This window comes from Tamandua tetradactyla, chromosome 4 (genome assembly GCF_023851605.1).
Source record: "Tamandua tetradactyla isolate mTamTet1 chromosome 4, mTamTet1.pri, whole genome shotgun sequence".
Classification (NCBI taxonomy): Eukaryota; Metazoa; Chordata; class Mammalia; order Pilosa; family Myrmecophagidae; genus Tamandua; species Tamandua tetradactyla.
Window position 1 is genome coordinate 192,064,136 of NC_135330.1, and position 21,707 is coordinate 192,085,842.

General features: G+C 46.8%; 1 long non-coding RNA gene across 1 annotated transcript in view; it reads left to right on the forward strand.

Moving 5' to 3' along the window:
* LOC143681668 (uncharacterized) overlaps positions 1-21,707 on the forward strand; it is a 73,760-nt gene that overhangs the window by 44,604 nt on the left and 7,449 nt on the right. The window contains exon 3 of the long non-coding RNA XR_013174770.1: positions 9,806-9,914. This is a non-coding gene — a long non-coding RNA (uncharacterized LOC143681668). The remainder of the gene's footprint in view (positions 1-9,805; positions 9,915-21,707) is intronic.

A 21,707-nucleotide genomic window follows, 5' to 3' on the forward strand; every position in this document is an offset into this window, starting at 1 on the left:
CTCTTGGTTTACAATACACCCTTGATCTTGTTCCCCTATGTCTATCCAGCTAGCCACCTTGCTTCAACTAAGCTAAATAATCTCAGTTCCTCCAGAGTACTGTGTTCCCTGTGTCTTCTGGGCCTTTGCTCATTCTTAGAATACTCCATACTTAGAATCCCCCATACTTAGAACATTCTTACCACTCCCCCTCTTTTCCAGGTGTTTCCTATTCATCTTTTAGTTTTCGGATTATATATGTCACTTCCTCCGGGAAGCGTTCCTTGGCTACCTGCCTGGCCCAAGACTGAGTTGTTATCCACTTTTAATCTTGAAGTGCCTTGAAGGCACCCCAGACCATAGATGGCACACTGTAGATGGACTTCAATAAATGTTGAATAAATGATCTACCTGGCAGGGGATCTGCAATCTCTGTTGGCAAGTAAAGTTGAGATAATTTCCCTGACAGTTCACACTTAGGTTTTTTCCATTCGTATCAATCAGGGTTCATCAGGAAACAGATGGCTCCATAAAACAGGATAATCTAGGAGAGGCAGAGGAAGGGATATTTTTTATGATCGTGTAGATAGTCAAGTGAACCCAACAAGACATGGTGGAAGCCCCACCCTCCCAGCTCCTGCCTGATCCTCCATTGCCCAAATCCAACCAGAAGCCAGAGAATAAGGAGCCCCTTTGGGGACAGAGCAGAGTGGCGTCGGATGGAGTGTACTCAGGGACAAACAGAGTGATAGCTCCCACGCTGTCCTAAACCACCGCGGGGAAGGATTCCACCTGCTGGTTCAAACACTTGTCTCCCTTGGAGCTGAACATGTTGACCTGCCAAGTGAATCAAGATTAGACAGAAGCTATTTTTAAAATATTTTCACTGAGTCAAAAAGATCAAGACTTTTATTAACTGAGTTTTTGGTGTATGTATGTGTTTTGTTTGTAATTTAATGAAAATAGCTCTTATATTTCAATTTAAATTTTTAAAAAGTTCAACTTGGAGATTTGTCCTGAACTTGGGCATAGCTCAACCTCACATCTGCAGATGAGCCTGGCTGCCCTTGACCAGGCAGGGGTCCAAGCAAGGACCTTTCATCTGGACCAGAGGCATCGCCCAGAGGCTCAGAGCATCTCAACAGGGACAAGTGATGATCTTCCACCATCTGTCAGTCCATCGTGGAAATGAGATGTTGGAGCCAGAGTTCCCCTGTGACCTGAAGATAAACATGTTATTCAGAAGATGCCAAAGGGAGTCAGGAAGCTTGAGATTGAACATCGAGTCTTTTTTATTAATGAAAGTCCTTCCTTTATATAGATTTTTTTCTGTTTGAGGATCTAATCCAGGACACCCATTTACATTTAGTCGTCATGTTTCCATCAGCTCTTAGTTGGGGTTCTGTGCATTTTTAAATTCTCCCTTTTGTTTCATTAACTTTGATTTTTTCATTTAACAGATATTTAATTGCCTGTTGGGTTTCAGGGTCCTGTTCTAGGCTCTTGGGATCTATCAGTGAGCACAAATAAATGAACAAAGGTCTCTCCTCTTGGGGAGCTTAGCTATAGTGGGGAGAAACAGAGATAAAAACAATAACATGAAATTTACATAGTATTTGAGGAAGTTACCAAGACTTAAGGAGATGAGAGAGTTAGCCAAATGAATATCTGGAGAAAGAATCTTCTAAGCCAAAGGTCCTAGGGTGGAAATATGTCTGGGGTATTTGAGAAACAAATTTAGATCGTTGTGCGTGGAGTGGGTTAGTCGGGGGAGAATGGTGGGAGAGGAATTTGGAGACATGCTGGGGCCAGGTCATGCTGAGGTGCTCACCTCTTCACTCGTGGATCAGGAAAAAGCCTTGTTTCCTAAACCCCAGTTCACTACGATAATCCCTACGACAAAAGTCATGTGGGGTGCAAAGGCTCCCGCTGTACTGTACGCTTGCAACTCCATCTGCTTTTGCCTGTATCGAGTTTGTTGGAGGGTGCTGACAAGTGAAGGGTGCCACAAGTGACAAGTGCAGGGATTTAATCCACACAGGCCTCACTTCATCATCAGGAATCAGAAGAAACACAACGGAAGACGTTTGCATCTGCCACCTCCTTCATCCTGCACCCAAGTCCTCTCCTTCAGGGAGCCGGTTGAATGCCAGGCATTTGCAGAACGGCTCTCCCCTTTCTCCCTAGCACACGCATCTGCAGGCATTTTGCTTAGGGCCTGATAGAGTCCCCTTAGCAGAGGTGTAGCTGTGGCCTGTGTGGGCATATGTGTTTATGGAGGGCACTCAATCAACAAAGACTTTTAAGATTCCTCGAGCCAAACAGGTTCTTGCTCTGATTTGTTACCCGAAGACACTAAGGAGTTCTTGTCCCCTTTTTTTCACTTTCCATTCAGAATGTGGCTTATGGAAGAACAATTTAGCAGAAGATATTTGGGGAGGAAAGGTGGGCAAGAGAGAGGGAAGAAAAGCAAGAGTGCCTTATCCCAGGCGCTCTCACAGGAGCAGCAGGAAAGGACCCCTTCGAGAGAGAGGGTGGAGACGACGCCTCGCAGGGTGGAGAGGACACATCCCAGGGTGGAGAAGGCGCGTCGCAGGGCAGCTCACGTACAAACACCACTGCGTCTGGAGCAAGTCGGGATGTCACAGCCTCAGAGCAAAGTCAGGACGTGGCACCTCCCACCTACACGGCAGGGGAAGGGCTGATGTGAGCAGAGGGGTGAAGGGCCAAGGAGGGCGCGTTTGTGCCAGGACCCACCGCTGGCTCGGGGAAGAGGGGGCCTGGCAGGGTCTGGCGGACTTGCACCTGCTGTTGGGGGCTCCTTTGAAAGCCCGGGGCCTTGGGGGCAGCGCGTTAAGTGGCACGGACGAAACAGGCGAAGGAGGGGAAGACACGGTGGCTTTGGAGCCGTGTGGGTCAGGTGGGTTGCTTGTCTTCCCTGATCCTCCATCCCTTCCCTGGCAGGGTGAGGGTAAATTGGCACCTTTTGCAGGGTGGGGTGAGGATTAACGATAATCCACGCCAGGTCCCAGCCCTGGGTGAGCCCTCGCTCGGTGGCAGACGTTGTCATTGGCAGTTTGAGGAGTCAGGGGTCTGGACTGGGGAGATTGGCCGAACCCACCAGTGCTTTCTACATAAAGGGGAAGCCAGCGGTGCTGCCAGCCACGTGCTCTACAGGCCCTTTTAAGCATCACTGGGTCCCACGGGGCTGAGAATACCACACAGCTAAGCTCAAGGCCCTTCTCTGGAGAGTTGTATACTTTGGGGGTGGGGGCCCTGGGGTCAACAGATGATACCCTCCCACCTCGCCCCGGACTGAGCAGTGCCTGGAGAGCAGTATCTTCCCTTCCTTCTCCGGTGACAGCCAAGGTGGGCCCGTGTGCTTGGGACTGGGGCCAATCACAGGGAAGAAGGATGCATCCTCAGCTCTCTCCACCCGCGCCCCTCCTCCTTCTCCGCAGCCCTAGTGGATGTTTCCTTAGCTTCTGCCCTGAAAGTTTCCTGCAGCCAAGCAGGCTCTGCCTAGCTAAGCCCCAGAGCGGATTGAGGATGGTTGCGATGTGTTCAGACCTTCAGGTCTAACAGAACGGCTGTCATTTCCTTTCCCCACCTCCTTCCCTGAAGGCGTCGGATTCACCCACAACTGCTGTGTCCCCCAAGAAACAGGACTCTGATCGCACAGGACGGTGACTTCCAACCCAGCAGGCCCTTGGCAGCCTTCCCCAGGGCCTGGCTCGCAGGGGCCTCCTGCAGCCTGGGGCCCTGGGCCCACCTGGGACAGCCGTCTATGTAGGGGGACGGCTATGCCTCAGCCTCCGCCTTGTGGCTCTGGAAGGGAGGCTGCGGAGCTTTTGTATGGGTGCAAGGACAAACTGATTGACTTGTCAAATCCTTCCTCTTGGCATAAAAGTAGTCCTTAGGCTTGCAAAGCAAAGGGCCACCCCCAGGGCCTGAGGTTCCATCCTCCTTGCTTCTCCCCCCAGGACCTGAGGTTCCGTCCTCACTTGCTTCTCCACCCAGGGCTGGAGACATTCACAAGAGCAAACTCTCCCTTTCCACTTGTATTTCTATATGAGCATAACACATAGGGGCCGGTGACAGCGGTTCTCAGCCCTGGCATGTAGATGAACAGTAAATGCTAGCATTATAAGTGGTTTTATTGTATAAAAAGAAATATTTTCTTATTAATATTTTATTTTTATTTTGGTTATTTGATGTTTTAATAAATCTATTTATTCTATATTAAATATAAATATTTTTCCATTTTATTTCGTATTTGTTTTATTTTTTAAATATTTGTCTTTCTAGTAAATAGGATTTAATTACTTTTTCAAACATAATAATATTACAGCTTTACTGAAATAATTCAGATTTATAATATTGATATTTATGGGCTATAAACTCTGTATTAGGGGAAAGACAGATGTTTTGAAAACACAAAACTTTTAATTTACATTTTTAATTAAAATACATTTGCATACTGGACTCTTTGAATACAATGCCATTTTATTTTTTCAGTCCTTTGAATCACTAAGCATGAGACAGGTGACATTGGGATAGGTATAGAAAATACAAAAAAAAACACAGTGTTTGCAAAAAAAACACTGAAAACAGACAACAGAAAATCTTCAAAGGGAAGGTCTGCTTAGACTTTTGAGAACCAGAAACAATGCCAGGGAGCAGGTCTCTGGCATGCACAGACAGAATGCAGCAGCCTCTTTATTCACACAAAAATGGAATTACCAATTGAAAAGATGGAAAAAAGCAAGAAAATCATTCTTATCAAACCAACACCTTGAGCAGGTCAGATGAGACCCCCAGATGGCGTGGTGAGAAAGTGAGGGGTGCCGTCTCCCCTGGGGCTGGTACCTCGGAGCCTGACCAGCCCGCCCCCCTCCAGGGAAATTCCAGTTCCAGGCACAGCGGATGCATCAGCCAATTTAATCGCATCAGGTGAGAGGGATGCTTCAGATTCTCCACATCCCTAGCACCGTGTCTCGCACAAAACAGACTTCAAAAATGCTTTTCAAATCCCATTCCCAACCGCCAGCAAGTTTGTGCTCTCATGGCGTGGAGCGATCACCTAGTCTTTAAATAAAGTTTTTTGGGGGGCTGTCAGCGCCATGGCAGGCACTGAGGGGGGCCGGCTGGGGAAACAACGGGCTCTGGGCTTTGGGGCGCGTGGGAGAGGCACGTGGTCCCCCAGCCCCACACCTGGCGGCCGATGGGGGCCGTCTATGCAGCCACAGAAAGATCCAGTTTAGGATGCAAGGGCCTGGCCAGCTGATGCCTTCTTCACAGGTGCCCTCCTTTCTTTGGCTCACCACCAGCTCCTGTGCCTTTCCTCTCCTCCTTCCTTCCCTAAGTAACCCCTGTGGATTTCCCCAGATGAAATGTGAAGTTCTTATCAGGAAGTAGCAGTATTCAAATGAATGGAAATTCTGAGAAGGGAGCCGGTTTCACTGAGGCTTATATTTAAAAAAATAATAAAACCATGATGAATATCCTCGTGCTGGGAGAAAGAACCTGTGCTGGAGTTTATGACAAATGGCTGCCTGAGGCCTCTGGCTGTAAATGTGGTTTCCTGAGATTTTCGTTTGTGTTCTTAAAAAAATCAGGCTGTGAGAAGCCCGAGAGTCAGAAAAAAATAACAAGCTGCAGCCGCAGATGGTGAAGTCTCACTGATTCCTATAGAAAGAGAGCATTTAAAATTAGCTCAGTATAAAAATAATCAGGGGCATGGGGCTGATTTACTATGTATATTCCCCGCTGCTTGATTCAATTTCCGTTTTGAGAAATCTGTCATGCACACAGGTTTCTCCAAAGACTCTCAACGACAGCGCTGCGCCTCGGTCGCTATGGTGACTGCAGTTTCTTTGGAGTTTACACAGCTGCAGGCCCCGTCTCTGCATAAGGCCCACTGGCTGTGACCCCCAAGTCTTCACATTCTCGGCCTCCATTCAGGCAGAATCCTTAGTTTCCTCCTGGAGGACATCTGAGCGCACTCCTATAGAAGCCTGGAAACCCTTGGGCATTTTTATTTTACTTTCCTTTTCGTTTTTCCCTCTAGACCAGTCGTTACAACCACACAAGAGCACCCAGACCCAGGGCTTAATATTTAAGAAATGAGGAAGTAAATGTTTAAATAAACTTGAGGTACAACCCCAAACACAGTCTAAATCAAGAAGGCAGGTGACTCTGTGGTCACCACAAGCCTCTGTGTTTATAAAGTAAAACCGTGGGTGTGGTGTGCATTTGTTCCTTCCTACACATAAGATGTAAGAAAAGTAGCATCCCTGTATTCTTCTCAGCCTTTTCTCGCCTGTTCCAGCCCCACCACCCTGGGGGCGGGGGAGGGGGGTCAAAACTCCCTCTCTTGGAAGGTGCCTTAGTTTCCCAGAAATGCCAAAACAAAGGGCCGCACGCTAGACGGCTTACATGACAAGAATTTATTGGCTCAAGGTTCTGGTTGACTTCCTCTAAAAGGGGAGAACCCATTCCATACCTCTCCCTGGGCTCCTGGGGGTGACGGGCAATCCACGGTGCCCCTTGGCTTGCAGCAGCCTGGCTCTGAGTCCCTCCCGTGGCCGCCTCTCCTCTCTCCACCTTGCTCTCACTACGTCCACACGTGGTTGTAGAGAAGGTGCTGATGGCGCTCACACACTCAACCCTGTCTGAAGATGCTCAGATCTGGAGCAGAGAAGGTGCTGATAGGCGCTCATTGGCAGGTCAGGGCTCCTATGTCTTCCAGTGTGTGGAGGGTGCTCCAGGCCTGCGCCTCCTGCAGGCGCCTCCGCCAGGCATCCTGCTCTCTTACAAATGTGAAAGGAGTGAAAGGACAAAGTCCGGGGGCCTGGCGCCAGGTTGGGGGAAACTGACTCAAAACGACTCCCAAGGGAAGGTCAGAGTTTACTTTTCTTCCACCTTTCATTTTATATTATTTCTTCCCCCGTTTATGATAGTGCTAGAGATAGTGTAAAAAGTCTTGAGGATAGAAAAAAAAAAGAGCTATAATTCTAGAGCCACAAAACCCCCCAAGCCAAGGGCAGGGTAAAGGGGGTGCGCTCGGCCAGGAGCACATATGGGGGCGAGGCTGCAGCCCCTCCCAGCCGGAACGGTGGTCAAGGGGGTTGCAATAGTGTCATTACGGCTGAGAATCTGAAGGTTCTAGCAAAGGAGACACTGGGACCCCTTGTTTGGGGTCTGGGCACATTCTAGGTACATTACCAGGACAGAAATGCGAACTCCAGCATTCTGCAGAGAACCCCACCCCATCCCCCCGTGAGGGTACAGAGCCCACAAGTGAGGCCCTGACGAGCCCAGGAGGAAAGAAGAGGGAATGAAGAAAACAGGAAGCACAGGCCCTGCACCGTTCCCCCATGACAGTTTCTGACCTGGGCCTTTCATTTTCTAAGCAGTGTCACAGCTCGGGTCCAAGGGCAGAAGCTTTCCAGGTCCCTGCTTTGTTAGAAATGCCTTTTAATGCCTGGAAGACCTTGGGATGGCCAAGCACAGCAGCAGAAGACTATGGGCAGAGGGACGGCGCTCCAGCCGGTCTCCGTGCTGTAAACTCATGGCCACCAATGCGTGCCCAGACCAGCAAACTCACGGCCACCAGTGCGTACCCAGACCAGCAAACTCACGGCCACCAATGCGTACCCAGACCAGCAAACTCACGGCCACCAATGCGTGCCCAGACCAGCAAACTCACGGCCACCAATGCGTGCCTAGAACAGCAAATTCACGGCCACCAATGCGTGCCCAGACCAGCAAACTCACGGCCACCAATGCGTGCCCAGACCAGCAAACTCACGGCCACCAATGCGTGCCCAGAACAGCAAACTCACGGCCACCAATGCGTGCCCAGAACAGCAAACTCACGGCCACCAATGCGTGCCCAGACCAGCAAATTCACGGCCATCAATGTGTGCCAGACCAGCAAACTCATGCCCATCATGAGTCTTTGCATGCTTCAATGCATGCCCATCGTGATTCTTTGCCCTGGTGTAGCCCTGAACGACATTTGGAGGGTCTTCTGAGCTCAGTGTGCAAAGTGGAATTCTGAGGAACTGTGGCAAAATATCTGGCTGTGGTCAATAGTTTCTTTTTCTTTTGACAGTGACTTACCCTAGAAACTCTTTAACAGCCTGCAACTTGACTGAGCAGCTTTTGGTGGAAACCACTCTCTGAACAACTTTGGACCTTAGTGACAGGTCACTGCATTTTGAACAATGTTTAAGAATTGAAGATGAAGGTGGTTCAGACATAACATCAGAGAGCCAGCAGCAGAACTGGGGTTGAAAGCTAAAAGCAGGAAGGAAGCACTCAGTTTTATAGCACATCCTGCATGCTGGCCACCCTCAGAGGAGAACTCCCTTTTTAAAGACTCCTACCAAGACACAGGGACACTGGAAAAGACCCCTAAGCCCTGACTTTGCCAAAGCCAGTTGACATGCAGAACATTCCTTCTTCAAGAAATCAAATTTTAAAAAATGACCTTGATGTTGTAAAACAATTACTTTGAAAATAAAATCTTTCTAGCTAGTATTTGATGCCCACCATATCAGATTAGTTCCTGTATTTTAGTTTCTTCCTCTTTTTGGTAAGTAAAATACAGGTTAAACAGATTTAAATTATTATGAAATACAACCCTAGCTGTCACAAAATCCATGTAATATTGTTTTATGCAGTGAAGAGATAGGTCACAAACCCACTGTATGCCTGATCCAATTTGACATGGCTGAGATAATACATTATTTCAATAAGGTCAATGTTAAAGGAAATAAGCCTCGTACAATGTCAGTGGGGTAAGATACACCCCCACTGTGTAAGTAACTGCACCAGTTAGCTTTTGCTGCGTAACAAATCACATTCCTCCCTCCTGCCCCACTGCACTCCCAGAACTCAGTGGATTAAAAACTAAACACTTATTATTGCTCATGAGTCCACAAGTCACCTAGCCAGTTCTACCTCTCTGGGCCAAGCTTCCCTGATCCTGAAGCTTCCGCCTGATCCTTTGCATTGCTGGAAGGCAGGATGGGGCAGGTGATTCGTCTAGATGACCTCAGCCTCATGACAGCCGCATGGCCGGTGGTGGGGCGCAGGTGTGTGTGGGCGTGTGTGTGTTGGGATGGGGTGAGGCACAGCGGTCCCTGCCAGGGGGAAGAGGGAGGTCAGAGCAGGGGGAGGGAGGCTGCTGAGGATGAGTATGAACTGCTATGCCCTTTAGTCCGTAGCCTGGTCCCTGCCCTCAGACGCTCAAGAACAGACTTGCGTCAGCTGGGCCTGCGCTCAGAGCCCTGGTTTAGGACTAGAACCCAAACTTTCTGAAGCTCCCCATACTCATCTCTAGAAGAGAGACAGTAACATCTACCACAAGGGGCAAGATCAAGTGATGCTGTGTACACAGAAGGCTTTACGTGATCCCCAGCGCACAGTAGGTACCCCCTAAAAGCATCTGTGACTCTAAACTAGACTAGACTAGAACTGGGAAACTGTCAAAGACAATAAAGAACCACAAGGGGGGAGCAGGGAAGACAGCTTCCTCCCCTTCCCGCCTCCCATTCCTTCTTCCTTTGCATGCCTGTGGGGGGTGGGGGGTGGGGAGACTGCTCCTCAGTGTCCTAGGCCCCCCACGCTGCTTAGAGTGTAACTGGCAAAGGGCCTGGGGGGTCCTTGTTGACATGCTTGGTTGGAGAGGCACCCAGATTCGGGTCCCATCCTTGCCCCTGGAAGGACCGACCACTTCAAAGGAGGCAGAGAAGAGACTACATGGTCTGTGCACAGCAGGTGAGATTTCAGCCCCCATTTTCTGCTGTCTTTCCAGAAGCTCTCAGGAGATGGACATCTGAGCTATCCCACCTCATTCGCAGGGCTCCGAGTCAGGAAGCAGGGCAGCCAGTACTGCCCAGGCAGGGCTGCACATTTGTCCCCAGGTAAGGTTCCCGGGTGCGGGGCCCGCTCACCCTCCCCATCTGCCCTGGCCTGCTGGCCTACGACAGTCCACAGCGAAGCTCCATCTCAGATGTGACCCTTCAGGCAATGCCAGCTTCCAGGGAGAGGTGCTATTTGGAGCAAGTGACACAATTCCTCAGCATTGATGCACGGCTAAAGGGCTGCCCAGACCCTCTGGGATCTGCTGAGCTCAGCTGGAAAAGGCCTGGAAAAGCTCATCTCCAAGATTCACTTGCAAAGTCCATGGTCAGTGCTGCTGGAGCAGAGCCCAGGGGCAGCGGCCGTGATGCCCGGCTAGCACTCTGTGCAGGACACATGGCCACACTTGGGCCTGTCTTGTCCATGTGCACTTGGCCCCTAGAGGCTTCCTTTCTACAGAAGACTTCCAGGCTGAAACCTAGGGCCCACTGCCCAGAGCCAGAAACTGATAGGAGACCTGGTGGATCAGAGGCTCAACCAGGTGTCCGGGAGCAGATATCAGCAAGTAGACGCTGCAAGCCAGGTGCCAGCATGGCTGCTGAGAACAGCCTGCCTCGTCTTCTTGCACATGCACACACACTCATATTTAGCATGCATGCACAGACGCACATTCATGCACACACATGCTCACACGTACATGCCACACAAGCACACCCACAAGCATGCACATGCACATACAACACATGCACACTTGTGCACAGCTATGCACTCACACACACACACACTGAACACACACTCACTCATGCATACATGCACGCACATGCGTACATGGCCACAACAACCTGGAACTCTGATCACTGCCATCCTGAGGGGCACTGGCCTGCCGTTAAGCTGGCACAGTAGAAGTTGTGAGTGCATGGCAGATTGGGGGCTATTTTTAAACACCCTTGCCTGGAGGCTGCAGTGACCTTAAAGTAGGTTGTCTCTCTTTTTCTGGCATCTCAAATTTATTGGAAAAGCATGTATTTGTTGAAACAGAAAAATTCTAAGCTACAGAGGCGGCACACGCATTATGCAGATGGCAGATGTTGGCTGTAGCTGTGCTGGCCAAGGGAGACAGGGTGTCCAGCTGCCACACAACCCCGGGGCAAAGGGGAGCAACTGTCCACCCCTCTTGAGAAGGACCAGGCTCCTGTCCTCCACAGGCCCAGGGCCCAGGGGCCTCAGAGATTCCTGAAGGCAGAAGTAGGGGGTGATGCTGGGGGTGGGGGGCTGGCTCTTTTCAGAGGGGAAGGCCTGTGGCATTTCTTGCCTTCCCTTAGCTGAGATGAATATGGCTTCTTCTGTCCAGTCAAAAGAGAGAAGAGATAAAAAGGAACCAACTTGGACTTGGCAAGCCAAGAAATAAGAGGGAGTCAGATGTCTGGATATTATTATTATATTGCCATTATAATAATATTATACCAATATATTATTAATGAATTCATTGCATTATGCAACATGTATTAATTATAATATAGCAATATTATATTATAATAATATTCACCTGTTATTGTCATCTCAGTGGGTGGTTCTGCAAACATTTCTTAGCTGCTCCATGCGTGCCAGCCCTGTGCCACACGGCAGGAGTCCAAAGCCCTCACGTGGCTTACACTCAGGGGGAGAGAAAGACACAGAATCAGATGGCTTCACCTAAACCAAAGTACAGAGACAGAGGCGGGTGGGACAGGAGGGGCAGTGAATTCCACGCAGGCCTCCTACCCCTGGCAGTGACCAAGCCTGTCCTTGTCACCTTAGGGCCCCAATTCTCCACAAAGTGCTGGTCACCTAGTTCTAATCAGTACATGTTTCTTGAGCAAATGAGTAAATAACTCAATGAAAAGCATTAGAGGAGGGCAAGGGTAGTTCAGTGGTAGAATTCAACCACAAACAGGTACTTTGAACAAGCACCGGAGAAAGGAAACTCCTCTGTGAATTCCACGCAGGCCTCCTTCCCCTGGCTGGGTCACTGCCACACAGGAGACCCAGGTTCGATTCCCAGCCCATGCACTTCCCCCACCCCCACCCCCACCCCCACCCTCCAAATTTTCTTCCAACAAATGATGCTGCAATAATGGAACAGTCACAGGGAAAAAGAATGAAATGTGACCCCCACCACACAGCATACAAAAAAAAAAAGGCATTGGAGGTTGTTGGACTGCATTTTTGACTCAGTTTACTAAGGAGTCTTGAATTATTTTATAATGACATGAGCAGACATCCAGATCACTTATCCCCTGGGTTTCTGTCCCATTACTAGGCTAGAATGTTATGTTTTTGGGGGCAAAATAAGTGCCCCCGGGGTTTAAGCGACTTACCAAGAGGCCGCTTAGAACTCTCCCCGGAAGAGGCTTCGGTGAGTGAGGTGATGTGTACTTTGAGCACACTTCATTCTCCCATGGCATGCTTCATGAAGCCCGCATTATTTCCCTTGTTAAAATATTCTTCACAATCAAAGCCACATGTCAGAAAAGCTCATCAGTTCATCCTGAGAGTGGGGAAATTCGGCAGAAAGAGCACAGAGTTGACATCCAGGCAACCCTAAGTCCAGAGTTACCCTGAGCGTCTGTCCCTGTGCTTCCTACAAGCCTTTTTTTTTTTTTCTTTTTTTTACATGGGCAGGCACCGGGAATCGAATCTGGGTCCTCTGGCATGGCAGGCGAGCATTCTCTCCTGCTGAGCCACCGTGGCCCGCTCCCCTACAAGCTTTTCAAGCAGCATTTTTCTTTTTCCAGTTTTAACTGAGAAAGCAGTGCTTTTATCAAAATGATGTTTCTGAAGTTTCAAGAAATTAAGGCCCCATTCCAATTCTTCAGAATTTGGGTTGGAATGAGAAAGAACACACGATGACTCAAACGTGGGCAATAGTGCTGGTCAGCCTCGATGATGAAGGCACTAGGAAGCTCACAAATAAAAGAGTTTGCAAGAATGTCTAGCCCTAATTCCCTTTCTCCTCTCAGTAAGCCTCCCACCTGCCTCTTTCCTATCATCAGCCTTTCTCCTGACCCGGACCCCCTGGGTTTGCTTTCAGGAGCCACAAACATAAGGAGGTACAAAAACCAAAATGAAAGCCCAACATTTGCAAATAACAAGCAGCGTCTCCCCTTTATTCTACAGAGATCAAAATGAACCAGGTACCTGCACAAAGACTGTCACTCTCCCAGCCATGAGCCAAAGGATCCTGGAAATGATCTTTTTTTCCCTGAAAGAGATTTGTTCAAATGAAATCTGGATGCTGCAATTTAATTCAAGTCAACTCTTATTATTTCAAGATTTCCTGAGTATTATCCTAGAAACAACAGAGCCAGACCACGGCTATAGATGTCTGAGATGAAATGATGTGCTCTTACTTCTCCATAATGAAAGTGAGTCACTTCTCCATAGTGAAAGTGAGTCAATAAGCCTTTGATTTTGATTATCCATATCTATGACTGCATGCATCTCTTAAAGGAATGGAATGTCAACGATTTTCTGAGGACTAAAGATAAGTTGATGAGAATTCATGATGAGACATGTTTTCACTCCCAGGAGGACCTAACAAATTGAGAAAAGCCTTATAACAGCTATTGCTTCTTGCCATTTTGTCTTCATGATGAAGGGCAAATAAGGAATTAAATGTCAATTCTGACCTTTTTTCATGACATTTTCTTGGGGTTTCCATCATATAAATAAACTGTCCACAAATATTTTTCTTCTGCTTTTCTAATATTTACACCTATTGTTTTTGCTTTACAATATGCTGCTTTGTGCAGAGGAAGTTCAAGGCAGAGATGCCATCAGGGAAACGTGATGCACAGAACCTTAACCTTGGAGTCCTGGGACCTGAGCTGAGGTTGCAGCTTACAGCCTTCCGAGGCAGGTGACCTCAGAGAGCTTCCGCTTCCCCCGTGGAAAGTGAAGATGCTCATGCCTTCTGTGTAGGTTTGTCCTGAGGCATAGATACTATATCTGACATGTTGTAGAAGGTCAGTAAATGTCAACAATCGCTTGTATCTTCATGATTATTGTAGTACTCTGTTCCATCTCCTTCTTAGCCACCTTTAACATCTCACTGCTAAGGCAGATGTTGTTTGCTGGGGTTTCTGTGTGAGCCCCCTTGCTCCTCCTCCTCGCCTCCAAATTTCATGCTAATGAAGAGGACGGCAAAGATCCCAGAGGAAATGCACATCCGCTATGCCCGAGTTGCTCCTGCAGTCACATTGGAGAATGCAGCTTGCGTGCACCTGCTGCTGAAGTGGGGTCTCCGTCCACCTGCCCCAACTCCCTTGCAGTCTAGACCTCAGGACATGCATGTCGAGGGATTGAGGTCTCCATACGCTCGCCCGGCCAGAGAGGACAGCAGCCTGCCCACCTGCCCCATAGGGCCTGAGGGGTCAAGAGTCAGAGAGCCAAGCCAGGGGACTGAACATGAGCTGTCACGGACAAGGCATTACAGCCAGCCCTTGTGGAACAGAGACCAAAGGAGGTCAGCTTCTCAGATGCCACAGACTGCGGGGAAGAGGGAATGGGATTGGGAAGGAAATGAAAAAAAAACTCATTCCTCAATGCTCCCCCACCCAGACAAGGAGTGTTTGGGCATGTTCTTGTTTTATGGATCAGAGCAGGAATACGAAGGGAAAAGAGGATGGTTTTCTCTTTATTGGCTATTTGCTTCTCTGTACTTACTTTAAGATGTGGTAATATATCATTCTGACAGTAAATGCTTTCCAAAGCAATGATTTCACAAAATTCAATTCAACAAACTATATTGAATATTTACTATATGTAAGGCACTGTGGCGAAGTATAGTATATTGAATATTTATTGTATGTAAAACATCACGGCAAAGTTTCATTTAAATTTAGGAAAGATTCTGTTACGCCAAGGTAAGCATCACAAGGCTTCTCAGAAACTTTTATGTTCTTTGGTATCCTGCAGGGCTCCAGTTTCACCAGGATGTGAATGTATGTAAGTTTGCTTCATTCCTTTCTTCCCTCGGATTACAACGAAATTCTCTGGCCAAAACATATAAAGCAAATATCTGAAGTCTCTGATTCTTAAAAGTAAATGTTTTGATTTGTTAAAGCTGCTGGGATGCAACATACCAGAAATAGACTGGCTTTTACAATGGGGATTTATTTACTTACAAATTTACAGTTCTAAGGCCATGAAAAATGTCCAAATTAGGGCATCAACAGGACTATATCTTTTCTGAAGACGGGCTGCTGGTGCCCAGGACAGCTCTGTCACATGGGAAGGCACCTCAGCATCTGCTGGTCCCTTGCTCCTAGGTTTCACTGCTTTATGGCTCCAGGGGTTTCCTCCCTGAGCTTCTGTTTTATCTTTTATCTCCTGGCTTCTCCAGGGCTTTTCTTCTCCAAACTCTCAGCCTTTTCTGTCTCTTATCCTCTCATAAAGAACTACAGTGACGGGACTAGGCCCCAACTTGAATGGGTTGGGTCAAATCTCAGTTGAAACAACCTAACCTAAATGTCCCACCCACAATAAATCTGCACCCACAGGAATGGATTAAAAGAACATGGCCTTTTCTGGGGTACATAACAGCTCCAAACAACCTCAGTAAACACATGCAGGTAGGTTGTGGAGGAAAGCCAAAACTTGGAGAAGTAACCACAGAAGACTTATTCCTTTTGCCCCCTTCTTTTTCCCTCTCTCCCTCTCCCTCCCTCCCCCTTTCCCCCCTACCTCCACTCCCCCAATCTCATAGCTTTGCCATAAGGGCAGTCTCTAGTCACTGAGCAACGTGGCCAAGTGTGGTAGTTTTTGTAGCTAAAACTCCAATAGAAATTATATCTTCTTGCTAGAGGAGTCAGGCAAAAGTACCTCCTGAGGACTGGAGAGTGTGAAGAAAAACCTAGAAGAGAGTGAGCCAGAGAAGGGGATCCCCTAATTCTGTATATAAACCTGAACAAGTCTCAGCCTACTCCCTGCACAATATATATATGTTCACGAAATAGACCCAAGCCAGCCAGCAAAGGCTTTGAAAACAAATCTAGGCTTTGAAGCACCACGCACAGAAGACAAGATAAAACCTAGCTGGGGCGATTACCTGCCAAAACAAAATCATCCACATTCCCCGTATCTTTATAACAGGACCCAGAGTCTGCACAGCATAATACAATTCAAAATCACCCGACACACAAAGAACCGAAAAATTGTGGTCGATTCTCACAGGAAAAGACAACCAACAGAGGCCAACCCCAAGCTGAACCAGGTGTAGACAAAGACCTTTGTCTGATATCTAATCTAACTGTTCTATATGAAGTAAAGAAAAATACACTTGAAATGAATGAAAATATGGTAGTTGTTAGCAAAGAAATAGAAAAAGAACCAAGTGGAAATTTTAGATTGAAAAATAAGTACAACAATTAAAAAACAAGAAACAGCCCCAAAGACAAAGAAATAAAGAAAAATAGAAAACTGAAAAATATTCCAAAGAGCAGGAAAAGAAGAAAAGAGAAACAAAAACAGAGGGGACAAAAGAAAACAAATGATAGAATAATAGTCTTAAATCCAACCATATTAAAATGCATTAAATGTTAATGGTCTAAACACTCTAGTTTAAAAACACAGATTGACAGAGTGGATTAAACAGCAAAGCTACTATATGCTGTCTACAAGAGACATTTAAATATAAAGGCATAAATAGGTTGAAAATAAAGGATATACTATGCAAATAGTAGGTTTAAGAAGATTAGGGTGGCTATTTCAATATCAAATAAAATAGTCTTTGAAACAAAGAGTGTTACCAAAGATAAAGATGGACAGTTTATAACTATAAAAGAGGAAGTTCAATGGGAAGACATATCGGTTGTAAATGTGTGTGTGTACTTAATAACAGAGCCTTAAAATACATGAAGCAAAAATTGACAGAATCAAGGGAAGAAATGGACAATTCCTAAAGTATAGGAAATTTTAACACCCCTCTCTAAACAACTGATTGATCAACTGGTAAAAAAAATCAGCAGAGACACAGAATATCTGTACAAGACTCTTTACCACCTTGATCTATCGACATTTTTAGTGACAGAATGCACATTATTTTATTTTCAAATGCACACGGTATATTCACCATAAAGCAAGTTTCAATAAATGTTAAAGGATTTAAATAATTCAAAACATATCCTTTGGCCACAATGGGATGAGAAATTAGTAACAGCGTGTTAACTGGGGATACTCCTAACATCTGAACATAAAACAACTCACTTCTAAATAACTAATGAGTGCACCATGAGATGCTTAGAAAGGGTATCAAGTATGTGATGTTTGACAATCTTAATTGAACACAAAAGTCCCCCTTTTTTGGAGTTTTTAGTGGAGTTTCTCAGACGACTAGAGAACTCATAGAGCGACTTTGGAAAACTCATCTAAGATATACCCCTGAAACTAAGCTGTCTTGTAAGGAGTAGGTAACATTTTAATTTATGCATAGGGGACATTATACCTAACCTAAATAATTAGTAAATTTCATGTTGATGGAGAGACTTTCCTTAGCATGTGATCCATGCCAATCCAACTCCCTGCGGTTGTTTTTCTGTGGCTTTAACTGGGTTGGGATTCTTCTACAGGGAGACATTTGGCTTATGTCCCAGAAAGAGCTATTTATAAAGTAATTGCCAAGCCAAGAGGCTGTCACTGCAGTGTCCAGCCCCGGAGGGTCCTTTTGTTTCTTATGGCCTGAGACCGACCTAATAACAAAGCAGAGTAGAAACTGTACAGAGCAGGTAGAGTCCTTTCTCTGGACCCTGGTGAAGATGGCTGTGACTCAGAAAGGTGAAAGGAGCTTTACTAGCGCTGTTTTTTCGTTTTGTTTTGTTTGTTTGTAAAAGTTCCTTTGAGCTGCCAACTCTGGAGGGAATGGCTTGTTTCTGGTTAAGAATAACAGTTGCTCATATCCATCAAGGACTTACCAAGAAAACAACCTTGAAATTGGAAAGTGTTGCTGGAGAATGGATGGGGGTGGGGGACCACCCCTAATGCCAAGCTTGGGGTGTCAGGAGGGACCTTGAACTGAGGGTAGAGGCATTGGAAGGTGGGCCCCAAAGTTCCTTGGCTAGGGCTGTAAGCTCTGAAAAGCCGCCCACCATACAGACCCATCCACTCTCGCTAAGTGTCCTCAGATTCTTTCTAAGACAAGCAAGTGGTGGGAATTGTCCCTGAGGAGGGACAGCTTCTGAGGCCAGCGGGTGAGTCGGCTGCTTTGCATCTGCTTATGCAATGTGTTCTGAACTCTGTTTGAACAGACAGCATCTGTTCAGGAGATTTTTCCTTATAAAAAGGTGAGATATTTAGATTCAGAGCCAGAGCACAGGCAGATTATTCAAATTGAATGTTTGTCGATTAGCATCCCTCGATCCAGAAAATAATCTTTAGCACCCCCAGCTCACAGTTGGCTGAAATCTTCAGTATGAAGGATTGCAGCTTAAGGATCACCAGTTCATAAAAAAACAGGAATGTGTTTCTCCTCTCTCTAGGATCTGCTCAATTGCATGTCCAGAGACTGGATTTCTGGGCCCGCTTGTGGAAATTCTGGCTTGGTGCATCTGCAAGGGGCTCGTGAACCTGGCGGCTTAGCAAGCTGTGCAGCTGGCGCCGTCTGCAGCCAAGTTCAGGGAGGCTCTGCTTGCTGGAGGGTCTCATCCCAAAGCCCACTGCTTTCTTTTGACTAAAACAATGGACACATATTTTTTATTGTTTTGTTTCTTTTTTTTTCACCATATAGTTATGTATTCATCACCATGATTATTTTTAGAACATTTGCATCATTCCAGAAAAGGAGATAAAAAGAGAAAAGAAAAAGCTCATACTTAACATACCCCTTACCACTCTCTCTCACTGATCACTAATATTTCAATCTACCCTTTTTTTTAACCCCTTATCCCCTCCCCCCATTCATTGCTCATTTTTGTCTTCGTTGTTTTACTCATCTGTCCATACCCTGGATAAAAAGATTGTCAGACACAAGGTTTTCACAATCACACGGTCACATTGTAAAAGCTGTATATTATACAATTGTCTTCAAGAATCAAGGCTACTGGAACACAGCTCAACAGTTTCAGGTACTTCCCTGTAGCCACTCCAGTACACCATAGACTATAAAGGGATATCTATATAATGCATAAGAATAACCTCCAGGATAACCTCCCAACTCTGTTTGAAGCCTCTCAGCCACTAATTTTATTTTGTCTCATTTCTCTTTTTCCCCTTTTGGTCAAGAAAACTTTCTCAATCCCATATTTCCAGGTCCCAGCTCAACCCCAGGAGTGAGGTCTCACATTGCCAGGGAGATTTCCATCCCTGGGAGTCATGTCTCACATTGTGGGGAGGGCAGTGAGTTCAATTGCCAGGTTGGCTTAGAGAGAGGCCACATCTGAGCCACGAAAGTTCTCTGGGGGTGACTCTTAGAGAAGCCTGTCCTTTGCAGGAATAAGTTTCATAAGGATGAGCCCGGTGATCAAGGGCTCAGCCTATTGATTTACGAGAATATCGGGAATTCCCCAGATGGGGAAGTTGAATATTTCCTCCTTTCTCCCCAGTTCCCCAAGGGGGCTTTGCAAATACTTTTTTTATTCTCTGCCCAAATTATATTGAGGCATCACACTAACCTGTACAAACCAACAAGATCTCACACCCTATTCAAGATTCCATGTCATTATGGTGTTTCAATGAACTGACCATACAAGTTAAATTAATAATGTGCTAACAAAAATTAAATTTTGCACCAAATAAACATCTCTTCCCTTGGCCTCACACGGAAGTTGAAGTTTTAAAATATAGACCATATCATCCTTAACCCTATATTCAGATTTACCTTAGTCCTATCCAGCTCAGCCAAAGCCCACTTCTTAACCTTGACCACTTTCAGCCCATCCACACAGCTCCTACTCAACTTTCCCTGTATTGTAGGTTCTCCCTGCTGCACACCTGGGTGCCACGCGTCTGTCTCCCTGGAGGGCTGTGAGCTAGCCCCTTCACCTGGCCTTAGCTACTGCACACCCATGTGCCATGTATCTGTCTCCCTGGTGGGCTGTGAGGTAGCACCTTCGCCTGGTCCTGGTAGGACGATGCCATCCTCGTCCAGCCACTGGTGAAAACATGTGGACTGAAGGTACCAAACAGGTCCAGGTGCTGCTGTGCCCTGCCCTGCTGTGCCCTGCCCTGCCCTGCCCTGCCCAAGCCCCCTTCCGAGGAGGGCTCTTCTTATAAGCCCGTGTGCCCTCTTCTGTATGTACCTGCCACCCTGGTATCATCTGGTTTGAACACCCCTCCCAGGAGACTGGGGTAAAGACTATAGCATATCCTTTGTCTTCTCTAGGTTAATCTTAGACACGTACACTGATTTTGCATTCGACAATATCATAAACCTCTGATTATCATACCAAACATACATGCCACCCTGCTTGCCACCAGTCTCCAAGCATATGACACTGATGTGTGAGGTTTACCCTGTGATTCTGTTTTGTCCAGGTGTGGCACATCATGCTCCCGGGTTTGCAGACCCAGTGTGAGATGCGCAAAACCTAAGTAAAAGTTCACTTGTTGAGATGTTCTATGATGAAGGATCTGGAAGGGCTGAGCGTAATCTTACCAGATCTGGTGAGACCCACTTCAGCCCCCCAGGCTGGTCCCAGGACCTTGGGAGAGGGTCAAACAATAGGCTATGAAGCCTAAGGGGGCAAGTGTAGGAGAGGGTAGGAGGGAGGTCAGAGGCTCCCAGAAGCCCTCCAAAACCTGCTCTGAAGGGTTCAACAGGCAATTTGAGGGTCAAAGGAGAGACAGTGTTTTGCATGATCCTCTGGGCATTTTGGTGTGGCTGGAAGCATGACCAGTGTTCCTGCTGGGAATCCATAATACAAGCACATGCGTGGCAGAGCAAACCTCAGGCGCTGCCAAGAAGCTTCAGGTTAAAACACTTTTTTCCCTCTGCCTGTTTTGAAATTTTCTGTGCTTTTTCAGCAAAAGGATGTCATCTGACTTTGGACTAAATCCAATCTCCAGCCAGTCTGCTTTCCCCTTTAAGCACGTTGCTCTCAATTCCCTTCAGATGGATAATTTATTACAGTGTCTTGGACTGCCCTGCTTTTAACTGCCAGCTTATTCATCCTTAGACATCTCGTGCTTTATGATCCAGTTACCTATCTCAGCTGGGTTATGGGTTTCAGAGAAAGCCCAAGTAGAGAGAGGTCCTTCTCTGATTATTACATCGCTACCCATAAAGTAGTGAAAAACTGTTAAATAAACCCATCCCTATTGCCCTTTGGTCATTTATCTTTATTGCTCAAAGTAATTCGTGAGGAAGCGCTCCTTTGCTCAATGGTCACTAGGCTTGTGCAGCTGGGTCTGCGTCCATCTGCCACTTATGCACAGAGACGAGCTCATTTACGTTCACCTTTTTAGACAGAGGGGTGAAGTGAGCTGTCAAGGAATTATACCCAAGTGATATAAGCTAATAAAGATGCATTTTATGTCTTCTCTTTCAGGCAGACTGCCCTCGACTCTGTGGACAGCTCTGTAATTCATTCACCCATTCAAGCCCTCCTATTACACGGTCCCCAAACAGATGGAACGTTTTTGCCTTTTCAGTGGCATGTGCTCACCAAGAGGGGACCAGGGAAGCTTCTTTGTGCACTGGAGAATTTGCAATGGGAAGAAAGGACTGTTGACAAACCCTGACTGGGAAGAAGCAGAAAGGGTTTACTGGAGTCTGTTAGAAGGGACTAAAACCCTATTTCAGTCAACGGGCCCAGACAGCCTACTAGCCAGGCTCATAGCTCAGGGAAGAGTGTATAAAATTATGGTAAAGACACTGAGAGATT